We start from the raw sequence: 19,275 nt of genomic DNA on the forward strand, positions 1-19,275 counted from the left end.
TGTTCCAAAACTGAATTATGGGGATGGTCATACGACTTTGTAAATTTAATAAAAACCATTCAATTGTATAGAAAGTTGTTTATTTGAAATAAATGTTTTCAGAATGGAACAACAAGAAGCAAAGGACTGTGATGTCTGAGGGAAGAGAACAAATGAGATGAGCCCCACAGCCCCACTCTCTGCCTAGAAGCTATTTCTGGCCTGTAGGTGCAGAAAGGGGGAACCAAACAGAGTATTACCTACCAAAAACCCTATTTCCAGATACAGCCATATTGGCAACCACTTCAACATATGAATTTTAGGAGGGGATGCAATTCAGTCCATAACAATCACCTAAGAAAAGAATATGGGTAGAAAAGAGACAAGGGACCAGAATGAGCCCTCATAGGATATTCCAACATTGTAAAAGGAAGCCAGAAACAGATTGAGAAGCAGTAGCTGATGAGATAGGAGGAAAAAGAAGAGTTTCATGAGACAGAAACCAGCAGAACAAAATGTTTTGGGAAAAGAAGGAAGTGTTCTGTGGCATGCTTCTGAAAGTTGTTCCAAGATAAGAACAGAAAAATGGACACTGAATATGGCAAGATGAAAGTGATGTTGGCAAGATCCCTTTCAACCGGCAGAGGGATGGAAATCAGATTAGAGTGGGCAGAATAGGGAACAGGAGGTGAGGACGTGGAAACCGAATACAGACAAGTCTTTCCAGTGGGTTTGCTGTGAAGGGGAACAGAAAAGTGGGCTAGTAGCTGTAAGAGGCCATGGGGCAGAAGGGAGAGAACAAATGGCACAGTCCTAACTTTGTAGTTTATCCTCAGAGTCCCTTCGCTCTGCCTGCTTTGTGGACCTTCCTTAACGTAACACTCTCCTTGTCTATGTCCTGCCACAACTCCCCTTATTCCTCCTATTTTCCTAGTAGAACAGCATGGTCATCAAAAGCCCAGACCCTGGAGCCAGAACCTCAGTACTACTATTTACTAACTTTGTGACCATGGACAAGTAAGTTACCTTCTCTGTGGCTTCTGATTTTCCACTTATGAAATGGGGTTGATAATTATAATAGTGCCTTCCACACAGAGTTATAGAGGTTAAACTAGTTAACAGATTCAAGTGATTAAAATAGCACGTGGCAAGTGCTATAAAACTATTTGTAAAAATAAGTACGTTTAAGGGCGCCTGGGTGGCTCAGTTACGCATCCAGCTCATGATTTCAGCTCAGCTCATGATCTCAGGGTGGTGAGATCAAGCCCCGCCTAGGTTCTGTGCTTAGCTTGGAGTCTGCTTGGGACTCTCTCTCTCTCCCCGTCTCCCTCCCCTTTGTCCCTCCCCCAGCTCTCACACACACACACACACACACACACACACACACACACACACACACACACACACACTCGTGCACTCTCTCTCTCAAATAAATAAACAAGTAAAATCTTTAAAAATAAATAAATTTACACTTTATAAGAAGATACCTTACATTCATTACTGGCTTAAAGTGGACACTGTGTGCATTACTTCTTCATTCTTACTACATAATAAAATACTCTTACGTATCTAGTTATATATGTGTGTTGTGTCCATCACCAAGGTTCTTCGACAAAGTGTTTGCCTTTCCTTTTCCATTTATAATATCTTATAGCTCTCTAAGAGATCTACATGTGTATAAATCTGCTACCTTTATTTAGAGCCTTAAAATGATAGACCAAATTAAAACCTTAGTTCATGTTTTCCCCATGTTATTAATAAAACCAAAGTTTAAGGACTCAGGTGTCATGGTGAGGAGGGAGTTAAGCCCCAGCTAAGGGCCTGTGGCTGGCAAAAGTTCATAGTTTATTCAATGAGGATACACATAAATTTCTCCTTCCTCATCGCCTCCCAGCCCTATTTTAAAAGACAGCCCCTTCCCTATGCTGGCTCCACTGTGAAGATTCTTGCAGAGCGCAGAGGGGCAGGACTCCCGTGGCGTCCAGCTGTTCCACAGCAAGCCTGGAGGCTGGAAGACAAGGATCGGATGGCCTTGACTGCTGTGGAAGGACGTATTCCTACTTAGAACTCAATACCCAGACAGGTGATTATCAAGTGCAAGTGTAAATACACACTTTAAAGTATAAATGTAAAATACAATATTTTTGGACACATAGGGTCTCGACAATTTTGCCTCCTCCATATATAGGTATGAAGGAACCTGCCAGAGAACACATTCAGTCTACACGTGGGCACCAACCAGGGAAGAAAGAGGCATCGGGACCCCCATCATAAGGATGGGGCCCAGGACTGAGGTGAAGGGGATTTCTAGGCCATGAGGGAAGGGAGAGACCACAGCTACAGTGAGACTAACCATCCAGGCTCCAGGGGGGTGTCATCAAGAAAAAATTTAAATCAGTGGGTTACTATTATGTTTGAATAATAGTAATAATTATTGACTACCCCCCCAAATAAGGACAATTCCAGGGAAGAAATGGCATAAGAAAAAAACAGGATTGTGGTATACCATGTGACTGAGCTATGAACAATATTCACACAACCAGAACAACATAAACGCTGGACATTGATTTAACCAAAACTTGTGATATCACCACACAGTGGGCCATGGAGAGGGGAAGGAGGAGGGGTGTACTGCCTGGTCTCATTAAGATGAAGTTCAGTGGATAATGCCTAATGTCCACGTGCATAGAATTTGTAGAAAGTTCTGTTATTGAAGCAGATGATGATATGGGACAGAAAAGGCATCTAAAAGGGTTGAAATAGTTACCTCAGGGGTGTAGATTTGGGTAGGACAGGGGACAAAATTTCTGTTTCGAGCTTGAGAATGCCACAACCTGAATTTTTAAGCTACACACATTTTATGGCATTAAAAACTAAGTACAGAAAAAAGTCTCTGTTCACAATGCAATAAAACTAGATAATAATTTTAAAAAATGAAAAAAATGAAAAAAATAAAACCAAAGTTTAAAAAAGTAGGCCAATTCATATCTATAGGAAATGTTTTAACTCAGATGCATTAGCCTGAATACATGCTATTATGGGCTGAATTGTATCCCCTCAAAATTCATATGTTTAAGGCCTAACTCCCAGTATCTCAGAATGTGACTATACTTGGATTTAGGGTCTTTAAGAGGTAATTAAGGTAAAATGAGGTCACAGGTGTCCTTATACAAAGAGATTAGGACATAGGCACACATGGAGGGAAGGCCATGTGAAGACATAGGGAGAACAAAGCCATCCAGAAACCAAGGGGAGAAACTTGGGCAAATCCTTCCCTCACAGCTCTCAAAAGTAACCAATCCTGCTAACACCTTGATCTTGGACTTCTAGCCTCCAGAACTGTGGGACAATAAATTTCTGTTGTTTAAACCATCCAGTCTATGGTATGTTGTTATGGCAGCCCCTAGCAAACTAATACACACACTATAGGATGGGCCTGCAAGTAGCTAGAGCTTTATGGCTTAAACATTAGGAAGCCTGGGGCGCCTGGGTGGCTCAGTCAGTTAAACATCTGCCTTTGACTCAGGTCATGATCTCAGGGTCCTGGGATGGAGCCCTGAATCAGGCTCTCAGCTCAGCAGGGAGTCCGCTTCTCCCTCTCCCTTCTCCCCTCTGCCTGCCCCTCCCCCTCCCGCTTGCGCTTGCACTCTCTCTCTCTCTCTCTTTAATAAATAAGTAGAATCTTTAAAAACAAAAACAAACAAACAAAACATTAGGAAGCCAAATCCAGGTCAAAGCCTCGAGTCAAAGACTTGATTTTAAGTAGGATCCAACATGCTAATGAAAATTCCCTGCTCATTGCTAACATGATTCCCACCAGTAATTGGAGAATCGTCAAAATAAGTAATTTCAAGGAAGGTCTCTTCTATGTCAATAGAAGCCCAACTAAAACTGTCCCTACATCCTGAAGAATGAGAATTAATGTTTGTAAGAATAACAACACAGCATAAATCTCATCAACTTTGAACATAAAACAACCATTTTTTTTTGTTATCAAGTTTGTCTCTAAAATGCAGGAAACTGTCTAGTAATGCTAAACAATAGCATCTTGAGAAAAATATATGCATTCAATGTACTGATGTATCATAAATTCCATGTGGCTTTTTTCTATTGGTTATGGGGCATCTCCTGAGACTGTCAAAATATAATGGTCCATTTATCATTTGAATTGAATCTAGATTGGCTGTTGATAGTTTCTGAGTGCTCACATACAAATTTTTCTGCCTAAAAAAAAATAGGTGAATCCAGTCCAGCTTGCAAAAGAGGTGGTGTCAGCCTAGAAAAAAGGTAAGATTGGTATCTTGCATCCAACTTGTAGCTTCAACTCTGTTCTCTTGGCAATACCCAGGTGAGAACAGGAAGGCACCACAGTCCTCCTTGCTTTTCTTATTTGCTCCTCAGATCTGTCCTAAGAGGATGCCCTCCAGTCTCACCTATGTGAGAGGTGGGGATGCTGACACAGGAATGCACAGTCAACAAAAGCCAAACTTTACCTAATCCATATCACCATGAGGCTAGTGTGGCCAACAAAAGTTCTCATATCTAACTATCTACAGTCCCTTGGGCTTGAAGTTCCCTTCCTCAGTCCCACACCAAAGTCACCAAAGTCACAGACAGGCACCCTGTGTTATTTGTGTTTCTCTCCCTAGCACAGACTACCCAATATTTACTGAAGAGTAGGTAAGCAAAGAATGTTTATTAAACTGAACTGAACCTACACTCACATGCCTGCAGCCATTCACATACCATGGGGCATCTTTGCCTCACCTCTTTTTTTTTCCATAAAAAGAGGATAAATTAGAAAAGTTTAAGGCATGAAGAGAGAAAAGGCGAGATAGGATAAAACAGAAATATCAAGAAAATACTTTTTGTCCAGACATTGTTTTTTTAAGATTTTATTTATTTATTTGACAGAGAGAGCCATAGCGAGAGAGGGAACACAAGCAGGGGGAGTGGGAGAGGGAGAAGCAGGCTTCCCACGGAGCAGGGAGCCCAATGTGGGGCTCAATCCCAGTACCCTGGGATCATGACCTGAGCCAAAGGCAGACGCTTAACGACTGAGCCACCCAGGTGCCCTGTCCAGACATTTTTATATTTGAAATCTCTTTTTAAATGAAATCTTTGTGGAATCCTAGTCCCTAAAATGAATAAAGGCAATTCTGCTCTGATCTAAAAGTGGTGGTAATTCATCAGCTCAACCCTTACTTCAATTTCTCTCTTAATTTCCCCATTGGCATACAACCCACTACAACCTCTCAAGATAGCCTGAGGCATCTCTGGAATGCGGTGTGAAAATCACAGGCAGTAGCAGAAAGAGCCCTAGGTCAGAGTCAGATCTGCTTGTCAGTTATGTGACCTTAGCAACTTCTGTTAACATCTCTTTACCTCATCATCCTCATCAGTAAAGGAAAAAATCATACTATCCAGGTCACAGGCCAAAACACAATATTATAGTAGTATATAGTACAATATTTGAATCTTGGACAATCCAATTTATTTGTCAAATGGAACAAAACAAAGAAAGATGTTATAGTTTGTCTATTCATCTAGACACCGTAAAAATTTTTTTTTCAATTTATTTAAACTAAAACAAAAAAAAACCAGTTCACTCATTTTTCCCATCCCACTGCCACCCTCCACCTCTGGTAACTGTCAGTCTATGAGCTAGGTTTTATATATGCACACAAGTGGCAAGATTTCATTTTTTTATGGCTGAATAATTGTGTGTGTGTGTGTGTGTATATATATATATATCACAATTTCTTTACTCAACCATCAATCAATACTTAGGTTGTTTCCATGTCTTGGCTATTGTAAATAATATTGCCATGAACATGGGGGAGGCATGTATCTTTTTGAATTAATATTTTCATTTTCTTCAGATAAATACCCAGAAGCAGAATTGCTGGATTATATGGTAGTTCTACTTTTAGTTTTCTGAGGAACCTCTATACTATTTTCCATAGTGGGTACACCATTTACATTCCCACTGACAGGGCACAAGGATTCCCTTTTCTCCATATCCTCACAACACTTGTTATTCCTAGTCTTTTTGATAGTAGCCATTCTAACAGATGTAATTTGATATCTCATTGTGGTTTTGCATTTCCCTGATGATTAATGATGTAGAGCATCTTTTCATGTATGTGTTGGCCGTTCATATGTTTCCTTTGGAAAAATGTTTATTCGGATCTTCTACCCATTTTTTAATTAGATTGTTTTGTCTTGTTTTGCTACTGAGTTGTATGAATTCTTATATATTTTGGATATTAGCCCCTTATCAAATATATAATTTACAAATATTTTTACCCATTGAGTAGGTTGCCTTTTCATTTTGTTGAAATATCCCCTTAATTCTGCAAATTTTGTCCAGAGGAAAAATGCCATTCTATGTGAGAATATGTATGAGTATACTCATACTCACTCTATGAAAGTAGCCAAATACCTTAAACAAAGTTGTTCCCCATCCTTTGCACCTGTCTTTGTCAGGAAACACCTAGGGCTAATAAACACAGTATTTTCAAAGTCCAGTGATTTAATCTCATACTCATATTGGTTAAAGAACCAATAGTCAATTTGCTGGGATTTTTATTCTCCAGAGCCAGACAGAGGTCCCAAAAAAAACCAAAACCAAAAACAAAACAAAACAAAACCAAAACACAGCCATGGGAGACATTAGCTGGGTCAGGAGGATATCTATAAAACCTAATTTCTAACCAGAAACATACTATCAAGTTTTTCTCTGCATTTTCAAAGGGCTTTTCTCCTGACACTCTGAACCTCTTAACAAATAATTTCCTGATTTACCTGGGAAATCATCCAGGGTTGACCCAAATGCAAGATTTGGACCTTTAACCTGTATGTCAAACCCTCAAGCTAAACTAGTCAATGTTTTCAGACCAGTAAATACACAGTGACAGTGGATGCTGTAGATCAGAATGCTTTAGAGTGGGGTTGATAGCCTTGACTTCCTCAGCTCAGGAAGAAGATTAAAAATGACTTTTTGCTTACTTATAACTTGTAAGGATAGAATTCCCCAAGGTCTCTCTCAGCATAGGTAACAGACCTTGATTTATTCACGTTTGAATCTATCAAGTGAGCTATAATATAAACAAAACAAAGAGAATAAGATCACTTTGTCTGAGAGCATATGTGCCATGGTAATAAGGCAAAACACTCTCAGGGAGCTAGATATTGGGAATTATTTCATAATGACTCTACTGTGAACATTTACAGGCAAAGTCTCTATCCTGAACTTAATGGTGGAATTGAAGTGAAATGGAAAATAATGTTATTAAATTATAAAGCCTTATTAAAATTATTTTGTTCTTGATTGAGTTCCATAAATGTCCACCTTTGTATCAGGATTCAGTTGCATAAAACAAAGTCCACTTAAGCCAGTTTAAGTAGAAAGGGATTCAGAACTGAGCAATAAACAGCTTATATATCTCTGGGAAGGCTGAAGAAATAGACTTTATATTGAGTATTCATCCCTCAGAGCCACACCACAGAACAGGTCCACCAAAGAGTTGCTCCCTCTTCTAGAGTCAGGAAGCCTCTGGCTCCAAACCATATCCCAGTTGCCATGATCACAAATCATGTCATCAAAAGATTCAGTGCAGCTGCTGCCAGTTCCTGAATTAACTGTGCCCACTATGATCCACAGACGCACAAAGGACGCCATGTCCTGTGTTGTGACACCCACACAGCTGGTAGCTGGACACTGAGACCTCTGCTAAAGTATTAGAAAAATAAAAAAACCTTCACAATTGGCCTTGACTGTAGAAATACTAAAAGCCTAAATGCTAAATAGTACCTACCAAAAGAGATGGACCTTCACTTCTGCCTTCCAAATCCCATCTAACCAGCCAAACCCAAACCACATTCCTTATAGTAAGTGCAAGAGAATCTCTGTAATGTAGCTTCTGGCTTTCTAGTCTCTGCAGGTCTGGAGGCATACAGAAGGAGGGTGGAATGGCTATGAAGCACCGATTTTCCATATTCATGATGATGCTATTCTGGCTAAAAGCGTTGTTAGAATTCTAAGCAGGTGGTATAAGGCCCCATCTTGAAACATGGTCTCAGGTCTGGAAGGGACTTTAATGACCACCAGTCCATCTCCTTCAGTTAACAAACTGAGAACCAGAGATCATGACAGTTTTCTTAATATCACACAGCTAATTAGTGGCAGAACCAAGAAGAGACATCATATTGTCTGACTCAGTCTAGTCCTCTTCTCGTCTCCCCAGGTCTACCTCAAGATATTACAAATAGTAAAGAGTATGGCAATAACACTTCAATGTCAGATTTGGCCACATAAAATATGTATAGATAAATAATACACTGTGAAGGCAATTGGAAATACACCTTTTTCCAGGATTTACATGGGATATTAAGTATTTATTGAGTGTCTCCTATATATCAGACACTGTACTAGGTATTGGAGAGAGGATGGTGACCAAAACAAATATGAGATATGTCTAACAAAGGAAATAGGCAATTTAACAATTGTCAACAATAAAGGGCAATGAACACAATGAAAGGAGAACTAGAGAGAGTTACAGACAAATAAAACAGAAGAACTGACCTAGTCTAGGTTTCAGGGAGGACTTTCTGGGAGAGAAAATGATATATAGTTGAGGTCTGCAGGGTAAGGAGGAGTTACACAGATGACAAGAGCTAGTCATAAAAGAAGAGGGAATGTCACCTATCATCTCTTTGAGGTAAAAGAAACTCAGAAACTGAGAGCAGCTGGGGTGCCTGGGTGGCTCAGTCAGAAGGAAGGAAGGAAGGAAGAAAGAGAGAGAGAGAGAGAGAGAAGAAGGAGGAAGGAAGGAAGGAAGGAAGGAAGGAAGGAAGGAAGAAAGGAAGAAAGGAAGAAAGAAAGAAAGAAGAAAGAAAGAAAGAAAGAAAAAAGAAAGAAAGAAAGAAAGAAAGAAAGAAAGAGAAGAGAAGAGAAAGAAAGAAAGAGAGAGAGAGAGAGAGAGAAAGAAAGAGAAAGAAAGAAAGAGAAGAAAGAAAGAAAGAAAAGAAAGAAAGAAAGAAAAAAGAAAGAAAGAAAAGAAAGAAAGAAAGAAAAACTGAGAGCAAGCTCAATACTTTTAAGCCACATGGAAAACTGAGCTTTATCCTAAGGCAGTGTTTCCCCAATTTCAGTCATTCACATTCCCAATTCATCTATTTTGCCTTGTCTCGTATTAGTTTCCTAGGGCTGCCTTAACAAAGTACCACAACTGGGTGGCTTAAAACAACAGAAATTTATTCTCTTGTAGTTCTGGAGGCTAGAAGTCAGAAAGCTGTTGGCAGGGCCATGGTCCCTCTGAAGGCTTTTGTGAAGGATCCTTCCTTGACTCTTCCTAGCTTCTGAAGTCATATTCTGAGATTCTGAGGACACGAATTTGGGAGGGGGGGGCACGATCCAGCACCATACAACCATCTATGTCATTAGTTACTTAATACTTTTTTTAAATCAACTCACTTTAACTCAATTCCTAAGCAATAATATCCATTAAACCATGTCTGAAAAGCTGATGGTATTTATTTCATACACAACAAAATAAAATTATGAAAACTAAAAAATCTTTGCCATGTACTAATATGATACCTGTAACTTCAGGAAAAACTGCCCAAAAAGATAGCTTAAGAGAAACCCTTAAGATAAAGCCCTCAGCTATTTTTACCTATGAATAGATACTGGAGAGTTATATAAGTTTGTCTTTGTGATGCAAATCACTGATTCCCAACCCCGGACATAATTGAAAACCATTCCCAGGTCAATTAAATCAGACCCTCTGAGACTAAGTTTAAAAGCTACCCAGGTATCTCAAACCCATAGCCAGGATTAAGAATCAATAAAATTGTGATTCCTTTTAGGAGATTTTTTACTGAATTTATGTGATTGGTTTTAGCAGTGGTCTAAAGAAGAAATTAACAGGAATTAAAAGTTACTTACTATTTGATTATTTGTTAAGGATAATCCAAGTAGCTGAACTTTCTGCAGATAAAAAAAGTTAGCTAGACACTTATCCATGAAAGCTCATATTATCACAAGGAGGCATATTGAATTTAGGGAGGTATACTGAATTTATTATTTCTATTTTTTAATGCACCCATCCACCTAGCATTATACTGCTTTGGTAACACATATAAGAATCCAGTTCTCCTATTCAACTTCTATATTACTACTATATGCCTAAAAGCTATTGCGTGCATACAATATGCTGAGCATTCTTTTAAGAGCAATGCCTGTTTATCATCTAAATATTAAGTATTGTAATAACCGTATGAGGTATTACTTTTATTACCCTCATTTTACAAATAAAGAAACCGAGAGCATCAAGTTTCAATGACTTACTCAGGATTGCACAGTTAATGCATACCAGAGCTGGATTTCAAACTAAGGCAGTCTGGCTGGGACTGAGTCTACCTAACCTCTGTGCTTTCTCTGCTTGATCTGCAGAGCCACCACGGCTCCTTCTGCTCCCATTTAAGAGAAACAGCAAACTAGATAGAATCAAAGTAGTCATTTGCTTTTGGGAACACCTGTATTCCTGATGGAATTATAATTAATAGTGCATTAACCTCATGGTAAAAGCATTAATTACTGTTGATTTCTATTCTGACAACAAAGATGGACATTTCCAATTATTTCCTGTATTCATTAGCATGTTTCCTAGATGAAAAATGCTTCATCATCTGAGAAGCCTAACCTGAAGTCTACAAAGACATAATAGGCCAAATAATATGGACATATTAAATCTGAATAAAAAACTGCATAATAGCACATTTCCTTGGCTTTTATAACCACACTAAATCAAAATATGGTTAAAAACAAAAGAAGACGATAGAAAACAACAATTTCTAGCAATATAAGCCATTAAAAGGAATAATGAATAAAGCTAATTCTTTGCACATACAGCAAAGCATTAACTGACAACCCAAGGTTCTATCAAAACTGTGCAGGCACAGCTAAGTGCTGCAGGCCATTTGCATTGAATCAGCTTCCTGTTTAAAATATTTCTAGCCACTGGGAAATCACAGGTCATTCTAAATATTGGGTCCTGGTTGCAGTGGCTGCTATCTGCCTACCTTACATTTTTCTCCAGGATTCTTCCTGGGGTTAAAAAAAAAAAAATGCAACCCCTTCTGCATTAAAACCGCCTTCTACTGCCTAATTCATTCTTCCTTTCTATTCTAGTATCTCAAATGCTTTATACAGAGGAATGAAAGGCACCATGACAATTAATAAAATAGCCCTGAATATGAGATGATCACTCCAAAAAGCATGGAAGTGGAGACCAGTTGCTAGATGATACTACCTTTGGTTAGAAGCAAGCATCTAGGAATCAACTGACCACATCCATTTTTTAATATGTGACTAACTAAACTGGTGTATCCATTCTACTTTACTATGTAGGTCCTATAGTAGGGCCACCTGGACTTGAAATCCAGCACCACCACTTAGGAAACATGTGACTTTGAACACTTTATGTAATTCCTCAGCCTATCTCTCATCTGTAAATTTAGGATAATAAAGCTACTTAGTTCATTGGTTATTGTGAGAATGAACTGAGAACCAAAACATATTATGCACTGGCACATGACTAGTACACAATTGTTAGCTTAGTTCTTGCATGACCAACAAACCAAAAATCTTATCACTTACATGACTGATGTCTAAGGGCCCTTCATCTTCATTATTCACAACGATTTAAAGAGGTTCTTTCATGCTGTTCCTGATGACCAACCAGATTTAGAAATAACAAAATGGGTTCTGCATCCTTACACTGCTCTTTATTGCATCTAGTTGCTATATGGACATTTTAGCTCCCTGAATGAGCTGTTTTTTTCCTAAAACAAAAGGACACGAAAGCTAAGCAACACTGTGTGTCTGTTTTTTACCAAAGTAGACAAAACACTCTAAGTTTATGGCAATTGAGAAATGCCTTAACCAACTCTGAGAAAGCCACAGTGACAATTAACCTAAGTCTCAGGATGAGCAAACCTTGGTCTCATGGTAACCTGACTGTTGTTCCCTTCCCCCCCATTCCTAGTCATTGGTAGCCAAGGCAAAGATTTCACACTAGTGCATGAACTCTGTGCTCCCATTCTGTATGTAGTCTGCCTTATTGTTACACATAAAGATGGAACAATCACCAACCACTGAGGTAACAAGAGACTGGAATGACAAAAAAAAAAAAAAAAAAAAGACAGTGTAATTATTCCCTGGTATGACAATAAGTCATTAGAGAGCACATGATTTTGTGACCTAGAATTTAACAGCTACATAGCCAAGAATAGAAATAGGTCCTACTTGCTTTTTTTAAAGGCCTACTTACTTTTATTTCACATTAGTGAATCACAGTATAATATGACCCACAGCTAAAAGGGAAATTAGAGTTATCAATGGCTCTGTGATAATTCACCAAAATCAACTTACTGATTCACAAACATCAAAGCACCAAAAATATATTTGCAAATCTCTTGTAAAGAGTGGAAATGGTCTTTTTGTTTAGAAAAAGTTATGGGCCACTTTTACATAGAAAAATAATTAAAATACACTACACTACACCAAATACAATACAAACAAGGCCCAGGATAATCTGGAAAAGAAAGATTGAAAGAAAGAGAACAAAACACTACAGTGTGACAATACAGAGAAATATACAGATTAAAAAAAGAAAGAAAGAAACAAGAAATAACAACAACAACAAAGACAGAGAAATATGAGCTCACCGTTATCTCTCAGGATAAGCACCTATGTGTTCAGAAGAAATACCTTGATAAGCCACTGAGGACTGAGGGTAAGAACCCAGAGGAATCCTCAGCCAATCAAAGAGAATTTACTGATTTGCTCTAAAAAATAAAGGTAGAAGAGAAAAAGAAAAAAATGTGAGAGGGAGGGGCGGGTGCCCTGTTTGGAAGATGAAAACTTCACATTGGGATATTTAAATGGAAATCCTGTGCATAGAAGAATATGACAACTCTCCATAAGCCAAAAAATTTTCAATAAAGAGTATTCACCAGGGGTGCCTGGGTAGCTCAGTCGGTTAAGCATCTGCCTTCGGCTCAAGTCATGACCCCAGGGTCCTGGGATGGAGCCCTGCATTGGGCTCCCTGCTCAGCAGGGAGCCTGCTTCTCCCTCTCCCTCTCCCTCTGCTGCTCCCCCTACTTTGCTCTCTCTCTCTGTATGGCAAATAAATAAATAATCTTTTAAAAAAAAGAGTATTTACTAAAAAATCACAAAGCTTTTCATAATTGGAGTTCATCTGGAAATCAGTAAAGGGGGCAAGTTCTGTGTCCTGCCTTATAGAGTCAATAGCTAAGTGTAAAGTAGGGGGAATTTTTAATTTATACATGGAATACTGGGAGACAGAGATTAGGGTACCTGAAACTGGAAGAAGAGGAAGATTTGCAGAGAGAAAGTGGGAGAGACCCAATAAAAATGAGAAATATCCATCCTAGATGGCCAAGGATCTTTTAACAACAGTAATATTTATAATCCAATGTTAGTGTTGTTCATGTTCTGTGAATCTATCTCATTCAATTACTCCAAAACCTTCATTAACTTTAGGTTATAGCAATGTAGCTTATGTCTGATGTACTTCCTGCCAATAGCAATTATTAAAACATAATTATTTTGGACAAAATATGAAACAACTTTCTAAAGCCACTAGAGAGCAATGAAAAGCAGGCAAGATAAGGAGATAAGAGCCTTGAAAGAAGGGAAGCACCCTAGTCATATCTACATTTAACAGATTTTTCCATTTACAGTGCTCTGTAATCACCACTAACAGTACTTCCCAGGTGCATAGGAACGGAGCCCAAACAGAAAGGAGAGGTCCCCAGGGAGTCAGATGTCCATGTTTGGGGCTAGCAGAATGGTGGAAAATTGGAATGGTAAACCCAGAAAGGAGAATTACAGAAGGAAGAATCATAAAAACCTACAGAAGGGAAAGTTCCAATGCCCTCGAGTTGTTATTGACTTCTGAGCTAACATGCAAAGAGCAGAGCCCTTAGGAATCCAGCAGAAAGCAGCAGCCATGCAAGGATAAGAAGTGAGTAGAGATTTCAGTAGCTGTGTAGTAGCATGAATACAGCAATTAAGATCATGTCCCACATTCCTACTAAAAGGTCAAAGGATCTACACGTTAGAATTAAAGGCCATATCCCAGAACTTAGGACTGAACCTTTAGACAAAGGACAAAACCAAAATAAACCCACCCCAACAAAGTTTAGAACAAGCCTCCATAGGATCAGGCTGATCAGCCAATATTCTTCAGAAGGAGATAATCAAGTTTCTACACTATCATCCACAATATTCAATATATAAAATAAGTTAATAGGACATGCCAAGAAAGATAATGTAACATAGGCAATAGAAAAAGATGATTAGATAACCTAGAGGGTGGAATTCTCAGCCAAAGATTTTTAAATAACTTTATAAATATTTTTTAATTGACAGAAAAGAAAGCATATGAGTGAATAATTTCAATAGAAATGTGGAAATTTTTTAAAAAGAATTGAATTGCATTTCTACAACTAAAAAAGTATCTAAAATGTTTTAAGTTATAGGATAACAGCAAGTTGAATACAAAAAAATGAGGAATGATTATTTTCGGTATGAAATTATATACCCATAAAAATTGTAAAATAATTGTGGGAGTAGAGTAGAACATTTTTAGACCTACAAGATCCCAAAATCTAACCATCCACACACGTCAAAGCTACAGAAGAAGTCATTAAAAGGAAGACAAGCAGCAGAACTCTCTTGAGTGTTTGAAGGATAAGGAAGGGAGAAGAACTAAATTCTCATTTTCCATGGAGGGTAGTCAATGAATAATGCCTGAAATTGACAACTCAAGAAGTAATAGTGTAAGTGTGTGTTTTCAAGCTATGGATAGTACCAAAATAATGAGCCAAAAGAGTTCAAAGTAGTTGCCTCTGGAAGAAGAACTTTGGGTCAGGAAGGTGAAGCATTCAGAGGTCTGCTCTTTTTCATAAGTATCGTAGAATACTTGACTCTTTAAATAATAAGACTGTTTAACCTTGATTAAAATAAAAACTGAATTTTTTTAAATGTTAAGAGATATATAATACCTGAGTAAGCAAAGAAGAGCAAAATTGGGACTTAGCCATAAAATAAAAAATGATTCTTCCATTAAAAAAAAAATGGGGGAGGAGGGATTTTTTTAAATCTAGGGATTAGGTTAACTATTAAGGATACGGTTTCTAATTTTCATTTGAAAATTTTTCATAATGAGATTGACTTATTCAAGGGAGCTTATAAGAATTATTTTTAAAAGTAATTTAATTCATAGAAATTTGGAGGAAAAAAGAGAAATAATTAATGAAATCAAAGAGCAAGAAAATGTAATAATCCCAAATGGCTGGGAATCTTACTGTATTTTAGGGAAGGAAAAATGTAAAAGATTTTCCTTTAGACTGCAATTATAAAACTGTTCCAAAAAAAAAAGAGCATAAAACAAATTCTCTCCTGAGAAAGATATAAAATACTCACGGTAATGGAATGCCATGGTCTATTGTGAAGGGAGCTATTTTCAGGCAACCTTGGGCTGACAGATGTATTACCAAACTCAGTGCTTTTACAGAGAGTGGTTAAATGAAATAGAATGTATTACATTCTCTGCAAGCATTTTCGATCCAAATCGACTTTCTGATGTACTTCAGAGATTCAACTATGGTCATATAATTATCCCAAGAAAAGTACAGAACTCTCTGTGCATTATCTATTTGTAAAGATGTTTACTCTTATTCTCTTATATTAAAAAAGTTTAATTAAGATTATAACTACTGTATAAATCATGCTGTAGTTTTTTAATATGAGGATAATGTAGAAACAGAAAAAAAATTGTTTTTGTTTTAGTTGGAGAGGTGAAAGAAGACAGTAAAAGGAGGAAAAGGAACTGGCATTTATTGAGTGCCAATCATGTTTATGGACATCATATGGACAATTTTTATAAGTAGATATTTATTTCAGTTTCCCTAGAAAACAGAACCAGAGGCAAATATTGAGAGTTAATATTTTTTGGAGAGGGTTTATTTCAGGAAAGGAAGGATGAGAAAAAGGGAAATGAGATAAGGAGATAGAAAGCAATGCAAGGCATTACTGACATGTAATTATTGTTGCCTTGCATATTGACTTTAGAACCGAACCTCATGCGGGTGCCTGGGTGGCTCAGATGGTTAAGCGTCTGCCTTCAGCTCAGGTCATGATCCCAGGGTCCTGGCATCAAGTCCCGCATTGGGCTCCCTGCTCCTTGGGAGCCTGCTTCCCCCTCTGCTTCTCTATCTCTCTCTCTCCCTCTCTCTCTCTGTCTGTCTCTCCTGAATAAATAAATAAAATCTTTAAAAAAAAAAAAAGAACCGAACCTCATGCAAGTGACTAGTGCTATGTATGCCAGCTTCCATGCTATCTGTCCTCGAAGGTATATAAAGCTGACTCTTTTTCCTGTGGGTTCTTCATGAACTCTGTGGAAGCCCCTAGACATCTCCTCCCAGCATTGTTACTGGTATGTGGGAAATGCCCTTCTCAGGCCAGTCACACCCACCCACCTCACCCCTTGTTTTCTGTCAGTCCACTGTGTTGACATGTTCTCACTGATGAATTCCCTTTCCCATGTAGGTGGTTCTCTTAGACAGGAGCCAGAATGTCTTGAAGCCAGCAGCTCTCTCACTGTGGCTCACATCTGGGTCTTTGGAAGTACTCACAAATCCCAATATAACAACTCTCCTGGACCTGCCACCAGTGTAAGTAGCAGGGCTGTCTCTCCCCTCTACATGTTCTAGATGGGGGTCAATTATGACACAACTATTCCCCAAACAGCAAGGACTACATACAAAGCTCTCTGGGTAATCCTCACGGAAACCCAATTCAAGCTTGACATGAGGGCCACTCCTATACCTCACTCCTGGGAGACAGGGAGACTCACAGCTTAACTTTATCTAAGTAAAAGCTATCCATGAAGGATACCCCTCTCCATACTCTTGATCCCTTTTCATATATGGCTGAGGCAGTACAACAGTCTTAGAATTGACTTTTACCCAATTTCTTTGAAAATACTTCCTTTTTATCTATTACCTTAAGTTGGTATGCAGCATTTATTGTGTTATAGTGTCTGGGTTATGACTTCAATTGTAATATCCTAACATAGTTTTAATAGTGAAATGTTCAGTGGGATGTTTGATACACATTTTTATAGATATCTTTTATCAGATTAAGAAATTACCCTTCCATTTCTTGTTTACTAAAAAAAAATTATCATGAATTTGGCTGAATTCATCAAATTGTTTTGCATCATCTGAGATAATCAAATGATTTTTCTTCTTTAATCTGCTTAGGTGATGAATTATATCAATAGATTTTTCTCATATTGAGCCAACCTTGCATTCCTGGAATAAATAGTTGGACAAAATATATAATACATATTTACTCATTGCTTGATTTGATTTGGTATCTTTTTCAAGGATTTTTGGTATATATTTACTCCCAATGTCCTTGTAGAGTCTGGTATCAAGGTAATATTTGCCATTTAAGAGGAGCTGGAGTATATGGCAGAGAGAACCAGTCTGTGTTCTTCCCCTTCTTCTATAGTAATAGAACCCTCTACTCTTAGGTCGTCTCCCAGATGCCCAAAATAAAGACTATATTTTGTAGACTCCCTTGCAACTTTGTATGACCATGTGACTAAGCTCTCATTGATGGGATGTAAGGCCACTTCTGGGATGTGGTTTTTTAGGAAGAGCACCCCCTGCCCCGCTTCTTCAATCCCTCTTCTCTCTCGCTGGCTAGAATAAGAATGAGATCATGAATATTCTTGGACAGTGTGTTCAAAAGTACTGCCCTAGGGATGGTCAAGCAACAAGGTAAAAGGAGGCTAGAAGCACTATATTAGCCATGTATGACATTAAAGATTAGCTCTGCCAGACCCATCCTGGCCATCTACCTGCAGACTATGATGGGAGAGAGAAATACCACTCTATATTTTTTAAGCCATTATTATTTTGGTTCCCATGACACACAGATAAGCTTATATACTAACTAATATCGGAAGTATTCCTCTTTTTCAGTATTCTCTGAAAGAGATTGTGTAAGGTTAGAATTGTCTATTTCTTCAGTTTTGATAGTTTTACCCATAAAATAATCCAGGCCTTGTGTTTTCTTTTTAGGAGGATTTTCTGCTACTGATTATAGTCAAAGGTTCATTAAGATGCTCTATTTCTTCTTCAGTCACTTTAAGTAATTTATTCTCTTTTTAGGAATTTGTCCTTTTTACCCAACCTTTCAAACATATTGCCTGAGACTCTTATTATGGTAAGAAATAGTAAACTTCAAAGCTTTGGGGGAAGGGTTTCTGAATAAAAAAAAATATTTTTCCCAACTGCTATTCTTGGCCTTGTTAATATTGAGTTTATAAAGTGGAAAATAATAGAATTATCTTTAGTCCAGTGCTCCTATGGCCACTTGTTTTTGAAGTGAAACACCTGACCACTAAGACAGGGCAGTGGTGGGATTCTGTGTGTGTTGCTCCCTTAACTGAGTCAGTATTTAGGGGTGCGATCACTCCCTCACAAAGATCACTGCTGCCTGGGCAGAAATTCGATGAGCCAGCATCATGATAGCAGTGTAAGCTTGTGTGCCAGACAACACAGGGCCCCTCCTAGAGGAGCAAAGGCAGCGGGGAACTGCCCAGACCTCTGTTTTGTCTGTGAAAGACTGACCCTAGAGACTGAGATATGTTTGACCCTAAACTTGTAGTTCATCAAGATTACATATGGAGTAGGAGGCATATCTGAAATTATTAGCCTCCATATCTACCAAAAGAAATTTAGAGACTTAACAATACAGGACCCTGATCATTTTTGACTGCCACACTGTTGGTTAAATCATCAAAAAGGCTAGGTGATTTGACCACTATCCTACAAGTAATCCATGATAACTAACCAGAACTCTGTTCTTCATGACTGTAAGTCTGGTCAATTTTCTACTTTACAACTTGATCTCCTTGCAAAGAGTACATACCCAGTAATATACTTACACTGACTCCTGCAAAATGATTTCTATAGATAATGCCAATAATTGATAGCCTTATTCCAACTGATTCAACTGACCCCAAAACTCTTTAATGTCATGCGTTTGAAAAATAAAAAAGACACATTCATTGGGTGCCAAGCCAAAAGAAAAAAAAAAAAAACAGACAGCAGCCCCACATCCACCCTCCTCCTGCCACCTTCATGGAAGATTGTCACAGGTCTGGGTATATTTCCACTTGGAG

The 19,275-nt window shown here is 38.2% G+C and overlaps 1 long non-coding RNA gene across 2 annotated transcripts in view; it reads right to left on the reverse strand.

Annotated features, from left to right (window-relative positions):
* LOC113927603 overlaps positions 1-12,047 on the reverse strand; it is a 143,689-nt gene extending 131,642 nt beyond the window's left edge. For both annotated transcript variants that reach the window (XR_003521679.1, XR_003521678.1), the window contains exons 1-2: positions 11,645-12,047; positions 9,932-9,973 (exon numbers count right to left, since the gene is read on the reverse strand). This is a non-coding gene — a long non-coding RNA (uncharacterized LOC113927603). The remainder of the gene's footprint in view (positions 1-9,931; positions 9,974-11,644) is intronic.
* Between the last annotated feature and the right edge of the window lie 7,228 nt (positions 12,048-19,275).

Source organism: Zalophus californianus, chromosome 7 (genome assembly GCF_009762305.2).
Source record: "Zalophus californianus isolate mZalCal1 chromosome 7, mZalCal1.pri.v2, whole genome shotgun sequence".
Classification (NCBI taxonomy): domain Eukaryota; kingdom Metazoa; phylum Chordata; class Mammalia; order Carnivora; family Otariidae; genus Zalophus; species Zalophus californianus.